At 48.0% G+C, this 12,485-nt stretch overlaps 1 long non-coding RNA gene across 1 annotated transcript; it reads right to left on the reverse strand.

Moving 5' to 3' along the window:
- Positions 1-1,787: 1,787 nt before the first annotated feature.
- LOC141272119 (uncharacterized) lies at positions 1,788-9,385 on the reverse strand. The gene is made up of 2 exons (XR_012321977.1): positions 9,249-9,385; positions 1,788-2,268 (listed from the first exon to the last, which is right to left on the reverse strand). It is a non-coding gene; the product is annotated as an uncharacterized lncRNA (long non-coding RNA).
- Positions 9,386-12,485: the final 3,100 nt, after the last annotated feature.

Consider the following 12,485-nt stretch of genomic DNA (forward strand, 5'->3'; position numbering starts at 1 on the left):
TATAGTATTTCAGCCTGTGGGTGGGTGGCTGGCTGCCTGCATACTTGCGCTTGCATTCCAAGGAATGGGGTAGGGACAACTGAACGCTGCAGTGGGACAAGGACGTGGACGGTGATTGTTGCAAGTCTGCAACGACAGGTGCATGGCGGTAGGCATCTTCGCATGCGCCAAGGATCACTTATGATGGGCACACTTTTAGGCAGTGACCTGGGAATCAGAGATGCTTCCAGAGGTCTTCCCCATGCTGTTCCCATGTCTTTCCAGCACTGTATGCATGTGTCTGATGATATCTCACACACCACATGGCCAGATAAGGTTGTAAAACGAAAAAATTACATTTCCCAGTGAATGCATTTGTCTTGGTTGAAAGCAATTCAAAAGTGCAAAAACGCATCAAAAACGCTATGTGTGACCATAGCCCAAGGTGTGGAGGAGTATATTTGTTTTTGGTTATTTATTTTGCCTTATATACAAGTCATTACCCTGGAAAGGATGTTCCTTAACATATTTCCCAGTAAAATCTATTTTGGTTTCTTTTTTGTATGTTTTATTGTGAGTCCGTAAAAGTGGCATAATACTCTGACCACGTTGCTGACAGCAGTGATCTGGGAGTCAGGGATGCTTCCAGGGGTCTTCCCCGTGTCATTTGAGCACTGTTCCCATCGATTTGGGCAATTTTTAGGCCCTCTGCAGACCGCCGGGGGGAGCTGCCTGCAAAATGCTCGAGTTTTCCATAGACTTACATTGGGCTCGTTGCTCGGGTCGAGCACCCGAGTATTCCAATGTGCTCGACCTGAGCAACGAGTACCCGAGCATTTTAGTGCTCGCTCATCACCAGACGCAACCAATCCACAGTAAGACAGATTGTATACAAATGGAGTATATCCAAGGACACTATTACCCTCTTCATGAGTGGTCGACAAACAAAGATTACTCCAAGAGCAAGGTGTATAATATTCTGTGAGGTCACAAAGGAACCCAAGGTCACCTATAATCAACTAAAGGCCTCTCTCACATCAGCTGTTAACTAATCAAACAACCCCTTCTCACTTACTATACTTCCCCATGCAAAATAAAAACAGACTGTAGTCGCCTATGGTGCTGGGATTGGGTTTATGGGGTTTGCATGACATTGTTATGTCACATAAGCTTTCAGTCAGTCGCCACTAATGGGCCACTTTACTTTTACTTCCTTTGGACGAAACTGCCATCCGAGAAAGTCAGAACTGCTGCTCTCTCCCTTCCGCCCTATGTAAATTTCGACCGAAAGAAGTGAGGGTAAAATGACCTATTAGTGGCTGATGATTGGCTGCAGCTAAAGTTTAGGAATGGACAAGTCGGAGTAGTGACTATTGCTATTGAAATGTTATGAAAAACTTGAAGCAAGCAGTTCATGGGAGAAAACCCTCAAACATAACAGAGTTGAAGCTGGAAGGAATGGAATAAAATTGCTCCAAGCCGATGTTCAGGACCAATCAACAATTACTAGAAATGTTTAGTTGCAGTTACAACTGCACATGGGGTCAGAACAAATACTGAAAGCAGAGGTTCACATATTTTTTCCAATGACAGATACATGATATTGGATTTTTTTTCTTTATTAAAAAATGACTAATATTTTGTCTCATTTGTTTGAGCTGGTTTTCTCTCTCTACTTTTTGGATTTTCGTAATATAGAAAATTCTGAAAGGTTCGCAAATTTTCAAGCACCACTGTACATAGTGTAGATATTGTATTCTCTCTGCTCGGATTGAGGAGTTGAATAACTTGTCAAGGAAGCTCTTCCATTTTTTTTTTTTTATTATTGAATTTTATTTAATTTTTCAAATATACGCTTCTTATGATGATACTGAAGTTGAGATTTCTTCACCTTTCTTCGGGCCACCATTCCAGACTTGTGTAGAGAGCGTCGCACGGTGCTTGCATGGACGTCTGTGATCTCACTATTACGAAGCATACGAGCCACCTCCACTGCCGTGTTTGTCGCACCTGAACTGATGGACTTTGTGATGAGCTGACTTATTGAGTTCGATATTTTGCCTGGACGTCCACCTCTTGGCTTTTTAATGGATGGACGGACTTCATTTCGTATTCTTCCAACTGTCATGGCGCTCACATGATTCAGTTTGCCAATTTTCTTGGCCGAGAGACCGTTTTCGATGAGCTAGATGATGGAGTTTCTCTTTTCTTGGGAAATCTTCTTCATGGCGGCTCCTCGATTCGAACCAGTGACCTTTTGCTTCGAAAACAACCCAATAACACACTGAGCTATTTGGGAATGTGAGAACAAGTTGTTATTTGTATTACACAAGAAGAAAAACATTTTTACACCACAAGGAGCAAAACAGTAATAATGCAGTGACATGACAAGAATTTGCTTAACTAATCATATGCTAAATAGCTGCAAGTCAAATTTATGTCTCACGTTCAAAACAGTAGTGGATGGTGAGATATGGAGCCTGAAAGTCAAAAGTGAAAAACATTGTTACCCTTTCACTCATCAGTGTACAGGTACAGAAAACATCATGATAGCAAGTATTAGATTACTGAATCAAACCAAAATGTATCATTGGCAGGAAATGAACTCAACACTGTAATTCATAACCTACGTCGAATAATATACCTGGACAATGACAAGACTTTGACACACAAGGGAGGGGAGGAAGAGGTACAGTAGATCTATTCGAACCTCTAATGCCAGGACTATGTTTCTTAGTCCCAACCACTAACCATTTTCTTGTAACCAATATAAATCCCAGATTACATTGAAATGTTCCATTGTATTAGTCAATAAGGCCGTGAGATGTTCAATACTTCGCACGTCTTGAATACGTGCATGTAACTCATTAGTTGAAGGGGGTTGAGTCAACTTCCATTTATACGCCATCAAACATCTAGCTGCTGTGGTCATGTAAAGCAGAAGTTGTTGTGTTTTACAATTTACCTTAAATGGCGGGATATTGAGTAGCTATAACTGAGTGTTAAGTGGTATCTGAAGTCCCACAACCTTAAAAATTTGAGCTTTAACAAAATTCCAGAAACCTTGAATGCCCATACAACTCCAAAATAGATGAGGTAAGTCCCCCTTAGTGTTTCCACATCTCCAACAGTAGTCAGAAATACTAGTGTTAAGTTTAAGTTTATGTAATAGAGAGGGAGTGTGATACCAAAACATGAGTAGCTTATATTAGTTTACCCTGTAGATGAAACATTTGGAGGTCTTAGCTGCACTCCTCCAGACTCCCTGCCAGGTATCAAGCAGCAGGGATTCCCCCAGAAAACTCTCCCATTTATTTATGTACGGGTGAATCGGACGGTCTTCTACATATGGGTTAAGCAATAATCAGTAAACATCAGATATAAGTCCTTTCATGGAAATACCCTCTCTAGATAACTTTTCAAAATATGTAGGTTGAGAGACCTTAAGAAAGGAGAAGAGTGCATATATATTGTCTAATTTGCATATATCGATAACAGGAATTTAATGGGATGTTAAAGCGAGATTGTAAAGTGTCAAAAGTTAGTAAAACCCTAGAGTGTATATCAACTTTATCTGTAAAACAAAAAAATGGCTTATTATACCACGGTCTAACGATGTTGTTTTTCAAACTCTCCGGTATTGCAGGGTTAAATAGAAATTAGGTAATCGGAGAATGTTTAGACATTAATGGGAATTATTTCAAGCATAAATGCCAAATAATTTTAGTGCAGGTTATTGGGCCCAGCATAGGGGAATCTAGTTCGTTCGGTGTGGTTGCCTAAAGGAAAGAATTCGGTTGAATCGGATCTCTATCTCCATCCATCTCGAAAAAGCTCTAAAAGTAGACCAATTTGGTATATGACAAAGAGGAGTTGCCCAGTGTGAAGAATATTTAAGATATAATCCCATGTCAATCATTGTGCCCTGTTTGGTGGGGGATTATTGAGATCTGCAATGTACAGCTGTGGGAGGGACTGAGGGACAGTGAGAAACAAAGCCCCCACCTTCTCCTATGCAGCTGCCACAGGAAGACTGCTTGGAGATCCAAGCCAGATGGCCATCCCTTTGTGTCAGACAATTATAATTCAATACAGAGTTATGGGAATACTATATGTCCCAGTTATTCATAACCTAGATTTTCGAGATCCCAAGAGAATGGGGAATGTCACTCTGGCTTCCAGTCCCGTCTAGCGCGTAGGGATGGGGAGATACCAGGCACAGCCTTTCGGAAACCCCTAAGGCCACTGTGTTTGGTCTCCATATAGAGCAGGGGCCCGGCTGGATCAGATGACACCAGAACAGGCTCCCTAGGACCGTCCATTAAGGAAGTATAACCCATTTTAATTTTTGGAGTTTATAGCTGAGGGAGGCCAGGGGTGGAGATTGAGGTCCAGCCAGGGGGCAGTAGGGGGAGTGACCCAGAGAGGTTAAAAGCTCCTACAGCTATAGCTCAGTGCTTTTTCTCTGGGGAGGTCATAACGACACATCGTGTAAGGGAAGTCACAAAGGAAGAGAGAGGGACTCACAAGCCTCCCATGTGGCAGCCCCTCCCCCGCAAGCCAGGCCTTCCATCTGACTCTCAATAACTGCTTATACCTTTTGTACCACCGCTATTGTGTTTGCATCTCTGACCATTCTGCGGGGTCTCTCTGCTGCCATTCATCACACCCAGTATTATTTAATCACATCTGGGATCCCAGTCCGCCTCGCTCTTTACTAGTTAGTAAAATTTGGTTCTTAATTCTATGTCGCTTACTGGCCCAAATGAAGTGGAGAATAGAAGACTGCAGGATTCTTAACTCCGTATATGGAATGGCAAGATGTAGGGTTTCAAATAAGTATAAAAGTTTGGAGAGTATGGTCCTTCTGACTGCCGATATTCTCCCAAACATAGATATCAGAAGGCTGTTCCATTTGTTGAGTAGTTGTTTGAGTTCAATAATTGATTAAAATTGTGTTGCTATAATGATTTGTAACTTGGGGTCAAGTGTACTCCCACATGTCAGGGATGTGCACTTCCACCTATAGGAGTAGTTTTCTGTTAATGATCGTAATGGTGTACTAGGGAGATTTAGAGGTAGGGCTTCCGTCTATTATTAACCTTATATCCTGAAAGGTAACTGAATTGTCCTAAGAGGGCCTGTAGGTAAGGGAGGGTAATATGTAATTGGGTAAATATCAATTAAACATCGTCTGCAAATAAAGAGAATTTAAATTCTTTTTACCATCACTCCATGTATGTTAGAGTTTAGGTGTATGGCAGCGACGAGGCGTTCTATACATATTAAAAAAAGTAAAAGGTAACAGGTAACAACCCTGACAGATACCACTATGAATTTTAAAGGATTGACATAGTGCGTGTGGCAGCTTTACCGTAGCCGATGGTTGTGAATAAAGACTTTTTAATACTGTAAAATGGTCCTGAAATACCGAATTGTGTTAAGGTTTCAAACACAAAAGACCAGCTCAGACGGTCGAAGGCCTTTTCAGCCTCTAAACTGAGTAATAATGTTGTAGTCTTTGATTTGTTTACTACGCCAAAAAGTCTCAAACATTACTGTAAGTAACACACTACGCCGTCATGGATTAAAATCCGGCAGGGCACGCAATGTCCCCCTGCTCATGCCAGCGCATGTCCAGGCCCATTAGAAGTTCACCAGTGACCATCTGGATAATCCAAAGAAGGCACGGGAGAAGGTCATGTGGTCAGATGAGACCAAAATAGAACTTTTTGGTATCAACTCCACTCACTGTGTTTGGAGGGCGAAGCATGGTGGCGGAAACATCATACTTTAGGGATGGTTTTCAGCAAAGGGGACAGGGTGACTGCACTGCATTGAAGGGAGGATGGATGGGGTCATGTATTGCGAGATTTTGACTAACAACCTCCTTCCCTCAGTAAAAGCATTGAAGATGGGTTGAGTCTTCCAGCATGACAATGACCTGAAACACAGCCAGGGCAACTAAGCAGTGGCTCCATAAGAAGCATTTCAAGGTCCTGGAGTGGCCTAGCCAGTCACCAGACCTGAACCCAATAGAAAATCTTTGGATGAAGCTGAAACTCAATGTTGCCCAACAACAGCCCCGAAACCTGAACGATCTGGAGAACATCTGTATGGAGGAATTGGCCAACAACCCTCCTGCAGTGTGTGCAAACCTGGTCAAGAACTACAGGAAACATCTGACCCCTGTAATTGCAAACAAAGGTTTCTGTACCAAATATTAAGTTCTGTTTTACTATTGTATGAAATACTTACTTCATGTAATAAAATGCTAATTAATTATGTAAAAATCATACAACGATTTTCTGGTTTTTACATTCTCACACAGTTAAAGTGACCTACGATAAAAATGACAGAACTCTCCATTCTTTGCAGGTGGGAAAACTTGCAAAATCGGCAGAAAATCAAATACTTATATTCCTCACTGTATGTGACGCTAGTCACTACTCAAGGACCTAACGTGAGGCAGGATAGTCAAGAGGTCTGGGGTCAGTAACTGGGACGTGCAGTAAAGAGAGGGGTGAGACAAAAGTGTAGTCAGGTAACAGTCCGAGGTCAGAGAATCAGGAAGGTAGCGGATAAAGACAAAAAGGTCAGTCAGACAGATGATGAAATAGGTAAATCCCAGGTGAGCAACGGAGTTCAGAATACAACTCACAGCACAGTGCAAACACGCACCACTTTAGCAAAGTAACAATTGGCAAAGGTCTGATATATGACAGTGCTAAATAGCCGTGTAATAACCTAGAATGGATGACTCCTAGAAGAGATCCCACAGACCCAGCAAGATCTCTCTCTCCTCCATGTGTAGTGCAGGGTCTGTCGCTCTCTCTCCCCCATGTGTAGTGCAGGGTCTGTCGCTCTCTCTCCCCCATGTGTAGTGCAGGGTCTGTCGCTCTCTCTCCCCCATGTGTAGTGCAGGGTCTGTCGCTCTCTCTCCCCCATGTGTAGTGCAGGGTCTGTCGCTCTCTCTCCCCCATGTGTAGTGCAGGGTCTGTCGCTCTCTCTCCCCCATGTGTAGTGCAGGGTCTGTCGCTCTGTCTCCCCCATGTGTAGTGCAGGGTCTGTCGCTCTGTCTCCCCCATGTGTAGTGCAGGGTCTGTCTCTCTCTCTCTCCCCCATGTGTAGTGCGGGGTCTGTCGCTCTCTCTCCTCCATGTGTAGTGCGGGGTCTGTCGCTCTCTCTCCTCCATGTGTAGTGCGGGGTCTGTCGCTCTCTCTCCTCCATGTGTAGTGCGGGGTCTGTCGCTCTCTCTCCTCCATGTGTAGTGCGGGGTCTGTCGCTCTCTCTCCTCCATGTGTAGTGCGGGGTCTGTCGCTCTCTCTCCTCCATGTGTAGTGCGGGGTCTGTCGCTCTCTCTCCTCCATGTGTAGTGCGGGGTCTGTCGCTCTCTCTCCCCCCCATGTGTAGTGCGGGGTCTGTCGCTCTCTCTCTCCCCCATGTGTAGTGTGGGGTCTGTCACTCTCTCTCTACCATGTGTAGTGCAGGGTCTGTCACTCTCCCCCATGTGTAGTGCAGGGTCTGTCGCTCTCTCTCCTCCATGTGTAGTGCGGGGTCTGTCTCTCTCTCTCCTCCATGTGTAGTGTGGGGTCTGTCAATCTCTCTCTACCATGTGTAGTGCAGGGTCTGTCGCTCTCCCCCATGTGTAGTGCAGGGTCTGTCGCTCTCTCTCCTCCATGTGTAGTGCGGGGTCTGTCGCTCTCTCTCCTCCATGTGTAGTGCGGGGTCTGTCGCTCTCTCTCCTCCATGTGTAGTGCAGGGTCTGTCGCTCTCCCTCATGTGTAGTGCAGGGTCTGTCGCTCTCTCTCCTCCATGTGTAGTGCGGGGTCTGTCGCTCTCTCTCCTCCATGTGTAGTGCGGGGTCTGTCGCTCTCTCTCCTCCATGTGTAGTGCGGGGTCTGTCGCTCTCTCTCCTCCATGTGTAGTGCGGGGTCTGTCGTTCTCTCTCCTCCATGTGTAGTGCGGGGTCTGTCGCTCTCTCTCCCCCCCATGTGTAGTGCGGGGTCTGTCGCTCTCTCTCTCCCCCATGTGTAGTGTGGGGTCTGTCACTCTCTCTCTACCATGTGTAGTGCAGGGTCTGTCGCTCTCCCCCATGTGTAGTGCAGGGTCTGTCGCTCTCTCTCCTCCATGTGTAGTGCGGGGTCTGTCTCTCTCTCTCCTCCATGTGTAGTGTGGGGTCTGTCAATCTCTCTCTACCATGTGTAGTGCAGGGTCTGTCGCTCTCCCCCATGTGTAGTGCAGGGTCTGTCGCTCTCTCTCCTCCATGTGTAGTGCGGGGTCTGTCGCTCTCTCTCCTCCATGTGTAGTGCGGGGTCTGTCGCTCTCTCTCCCCCCCATGTGTAGTGCAGGGTCTGTCGCTCTCTCTCCCCCATGTGTAGTGCAGGGTCTGAGGTTCTCTCTCCTCCATGTGTAGTGCGGGGTCTGTCGCTCTCTCTCCTCCATGTGTAGTGCGGGGTCTGTCGCTCTCTCTCCTCCATGTGCAGTGCGGGGTCTGTCGCTCTCTCTCCCCCCCATGTGTAGTGCGGGGTCTGTCGCTCTCTCTCCTCCATGTGTAGTGCGGGGTCTGTCGCTTTCTCTCCCCCATGTGTAGTGCAGGGTCTGTGGCTCTCTCTCCTCCATGTGTAGTGCGGGGTCTGTCGCTCTCTACCCCATATACAGTGCGGGGTCTGTCGCTCTCTCTCCTCCATGTGCAGTGCAGGGTCTGTCGCTCTCTCTCCCCCCCATGTGTAGTGCGGGGTCTGTCGCTCTCTCTCCCCCCCATGTGTGGTGCGGGGTCTGTCGCTCTCTCTCCTCCATGTGTAGTGCGGGGTCTGTCGCTCTCTCTCCCCCATGTGTAGTGCAGGGTCTGTCGCTCTCTCTCCTCCATGTGTAGTGCAGGGTCTGTGGCTCTCTCTCCTCCATGTGTAGTGCGGGGTCTGACGCTCTCTCTCCCCCATGTGTAGTGGGGGGTCTGTCGCTCTCTCTCCTCCATGTGTAGTGCGGGGTCTGACGCTCTCTCTCCATGTGTAGTGGGGGGTCTGTCGCTCTCTCTCCTCCATGTGTAGTGCGGGGTCTGTCGCTCTCTCTCCTCCATGTGTAGTGCGGGGTCTGTCGCTCTCTCTCCTCCATGTCTAGTGCAGGGTCTGTCGCTCTCTCTCCTCCATGTGCAGGGTCTGTGGCTCTCTCTCCTCCATGTGTAGTGCGGGGTCTGTCGTTCTCTCTCCTCCATGTGTAGTGCAGGGTCTGTCGCTCTCTCCCCCATATACTATGTAGAGTCACACACACACCTCCACCTGCAGAGCTGGCACCGCCGTGTGCTGCCAGGACCTGTGTGACGTCACCGTCATGTGATCAGTCACATGATCAGGGGCGGAGCTCCAGGGTTCTCTGCTCAGTGTCTGCAGGACTCTGCTGTGCTGGATGATGTATAGTATTATAGAGGAGGACGGAGCAGAGCCGAGTGTGTAATGTGCGGAGCGGAGCCGAGTGTGTAATGTGCGGAGCGGAGCCGAGTGTGTAATGTGCGGAGCGGAGCCGAGCGTGTAATGTGCGGAGCGGAGCCGAGTGTGTAATGTGCGGAGCGGAGCCGAGTGTGTAATGTGCGGAGCGGAGCCAAGTGTGTAATGTGCGAAGCGGAGCCGAGTATGTAATGTGCGGAGCGGAGCCGAGTGCGTAATGTGCGGAGCGGAGCCGAGTGCGTAATGTGCGGAGCGGAGCCAAGTGTGTAATGTGCGAAGCGGAGCCGAGTGTGTAATGTGCGGAGCGGAGCCGAGTGTGTAATGTGCGGAGCGGAGCCGAGTGTGTAATGTGCGGAGCGGAGCCGAGTGTGTAATGTGCGGAGCGGAGCCAAGTGTGTAATGTGCGAAGCGGAGCCGAGCGTGTAATGTGCGGAGCGGAGCCGAGTGTGTAATGTGCGGAGCGGAGCCGAGTGTGTAATGTGCGGAGCGGAGCCAAGTGTGTAATGTGCGAAGCGGAGCCGAGTGTGTAATGTGCGGAGCGGAGTCGAGTGTGTAATGTGCGGAGCGGAGCCGAGTGTGTAATGTGCGGAGCGGAGCCAAGTGTGTAATGTGCGAAGCGGAGCCGAGTGTGTAATGTGCGGAGCGGAGCCGAGTGCGTAATGTGCGGAGCGGAGCCGAGTGCGTAATGTGCGGAGCGGAGCCAAGTGTGTAATGTGCGAAGCGGAGCCGAGTGTGTAATGTGCGGAGCGGAGCCGAGTGTGTAATGTGCGGAGCGGAGCCGAGTGTGTAATGTGCGGAGCGGAGCCGAGTGTGTAATGTGCGGAGCGGAGCCAAGTGTGTAATGTGCGAAGCAGAGCCGAGCGTGTAATGTGCGGAGCGGAGCCGAGTGTGTAATGTGCGGAGCGGAGCCGAGTGTGTAATGTGCGGAGCGGAGCCAAGTGTGTAATGTGCGAAGCGGAGCCGAGTGTGTAATGTGCGGAGCGGAGTCGAGTGTGTAATGTGCGGAGCGGAGCCGAGTGTGTAATGTGCGGAGCCGAGCGTGTAATGTGCGGAGCGGAGTCGAGTGTGTAATGTGCGGAGCGGAGCCGAGTGTGTAATGTGCGGAGCCGAGCGTGTAATGTGCGGAGCGGAGTCGAGTGTGTATTGTGCGGAGCGGAGCCGAGTGTGTAATGTGCGGAGCCGAGTGTGTAATGTGCGGAGCGGAGTCGAGTGTGTAATGTGCGGAGCGGAGCCGAGCGTGTAATGTGCGGAGCGGAGCCGAGTGTGTAATGTGCGGAGCGGAGCCGAGTGTGTAATGTGTGGAGCGGAGCCGAGCGTGTAATGTGTGGAGCCAAGCGTGTAATGTGCGGAGCAGAGCCGAGTGTGTAATGAGCGGAGCCGAGTGTGTAATGTGCAGAGCGGAGTCGAGTGTGTAATGTGCGGAGCGGAGCCGAGTGTGTAATGAGCGGAGCCGAGTGTGTAATGTTCGGAGTGGAGCCGAGTGTGTAATGTGCGGAGCCGAGTGTGTAATGTGCGCAGAGCGGAGCCGTGTGTGTAATGTGCGCGGAGCCGAGTGTGTAATGTGCGGAGCGGAGCCGAGTGTGTAATGAGCGGAGCCGAGCGTGTAATGTGCGGAGCGGAGCCGAGTGTGTAATGAGCGGAGCCGAGTGTGTAATGTGCGGAGCGGAGCCGAGTGTGTAATGTGCGGAGTGGAGCCGAGTGTGTAATGTGCGGAGCCGAGTGTGTAATGTGCGCAGAGCAGAGCCGTGTGTGTAATGTGCGCAGAGCCACGCATAAAAAGTGTGTGTAGCAGAGCTGTACACTCCATACAGGTGGCCTTTATGGAAGAGTGGGCAGAAAAAGCCTTTACCTACACACAAAAATTGTAAGGCTCGTTTTGAGTTTGCCCAAAGACATGTGGGAGATTCCCCAAATGTATGTAGGTGGTGTGGTCAGATGAGACCAAAATTTAACTTTTTGGCCACCAAGGTAAGCGCTATGTGTGGTACCAAATCAACACAGCTCATCACCCCATGAACACCATCGTTTTTCAGCAGCAGGGACAGGGAAAATGGTCCGAGTCGAGGGTAAGATGGATGGTGCAAAATACAGAGATATTCCTGAGCAAAACTTGTTTCAGTCTGTCAGCGATTTGAGACTGGATTTTATCCTCTGATCTCCCTCTCTGCAGGTGTTTAATCACCCTAGCACTAAAGCTGGCTGATTAACCCCTCATCACTTCGTGTGCTGGAACATTTTTCCTGTTTATATGACTGCCACTAACAATCTCAGTGCTACATATCCTCCCCTCCATTACTTTGCTAGTGACTTTGTCACAATTCTTATATATGTTCATTACGTATTATCTGATCACCTATAGAGGATGTCTGGTCAGTTAGAGTAGTGGTCGGGCTACATAGGGGCAGTCGGTGAGGAGCAGGGGCGCCATACCATTACAAACTTAGGGTGCCAGCCTCCACTCTCAGGAAGGGAATTATGAAGGGCAAAACTAGTCCTCATTTCGTCTCTTTGTTTTTAAATTATTGTTTTTCTGTGCAAATGTGTGTGCATTTACAGTCCTGCTCATTGTTATTGGCACCCATGAAGTGTAAGTATACAATGTGGAATATCTCCTGATGAAAATGAATCAAGTGAAACAGTTTTTTTGTATAGAGACAAAAGAGCAAATGATAAACAATAATTTAAAACCAAAAACAATGGGAGGGAAAAATAGAAAAACCTAAAGCTTGCTGTGACACTGGTATTGGCACCATTTACATTAATTTACTATGGAAACACATTTTGACTGGGCTGATTCAATTGTGATTAATTGTTGGTGCCCATGTGACATGAATTAGCCAATAAGTCATGACTTCAGTATTTTAAAAAGCCACATGGTAGGCCCTCTTCCTTTGTCACAATGTTGAAGACAAAGGAGCTGTCTGAGGACATCATAACTGCTATTATTAGCAAACACAAGACTTCCAAGGGTATAAGGCCATCTCCAAAGACCCTGGTATCCCAGTTTCACCGTTATTAAGAAATTTGCCAAGCATGGAACCATCAAGAACCTCCCTATACGTGGCG

This window comes from Phyllobates terribilis, unplaced genomic scaffold, assembly GCF_046119375.1.
Source record: "Phyllobates terribilis strain yellow unplaced genomic scaffold, ASM4611937v1 Scaffold_1__5_contigs__length_1240528914, whole genome shotgun sequence".
NCBI classification, from domain to species: domain Eukaryota; kingdom Metazoa; phylum Chordata; class Amphibia; order Anura; family Dendrobatidae; genus Phyllobates; species Phyllobates terribilis.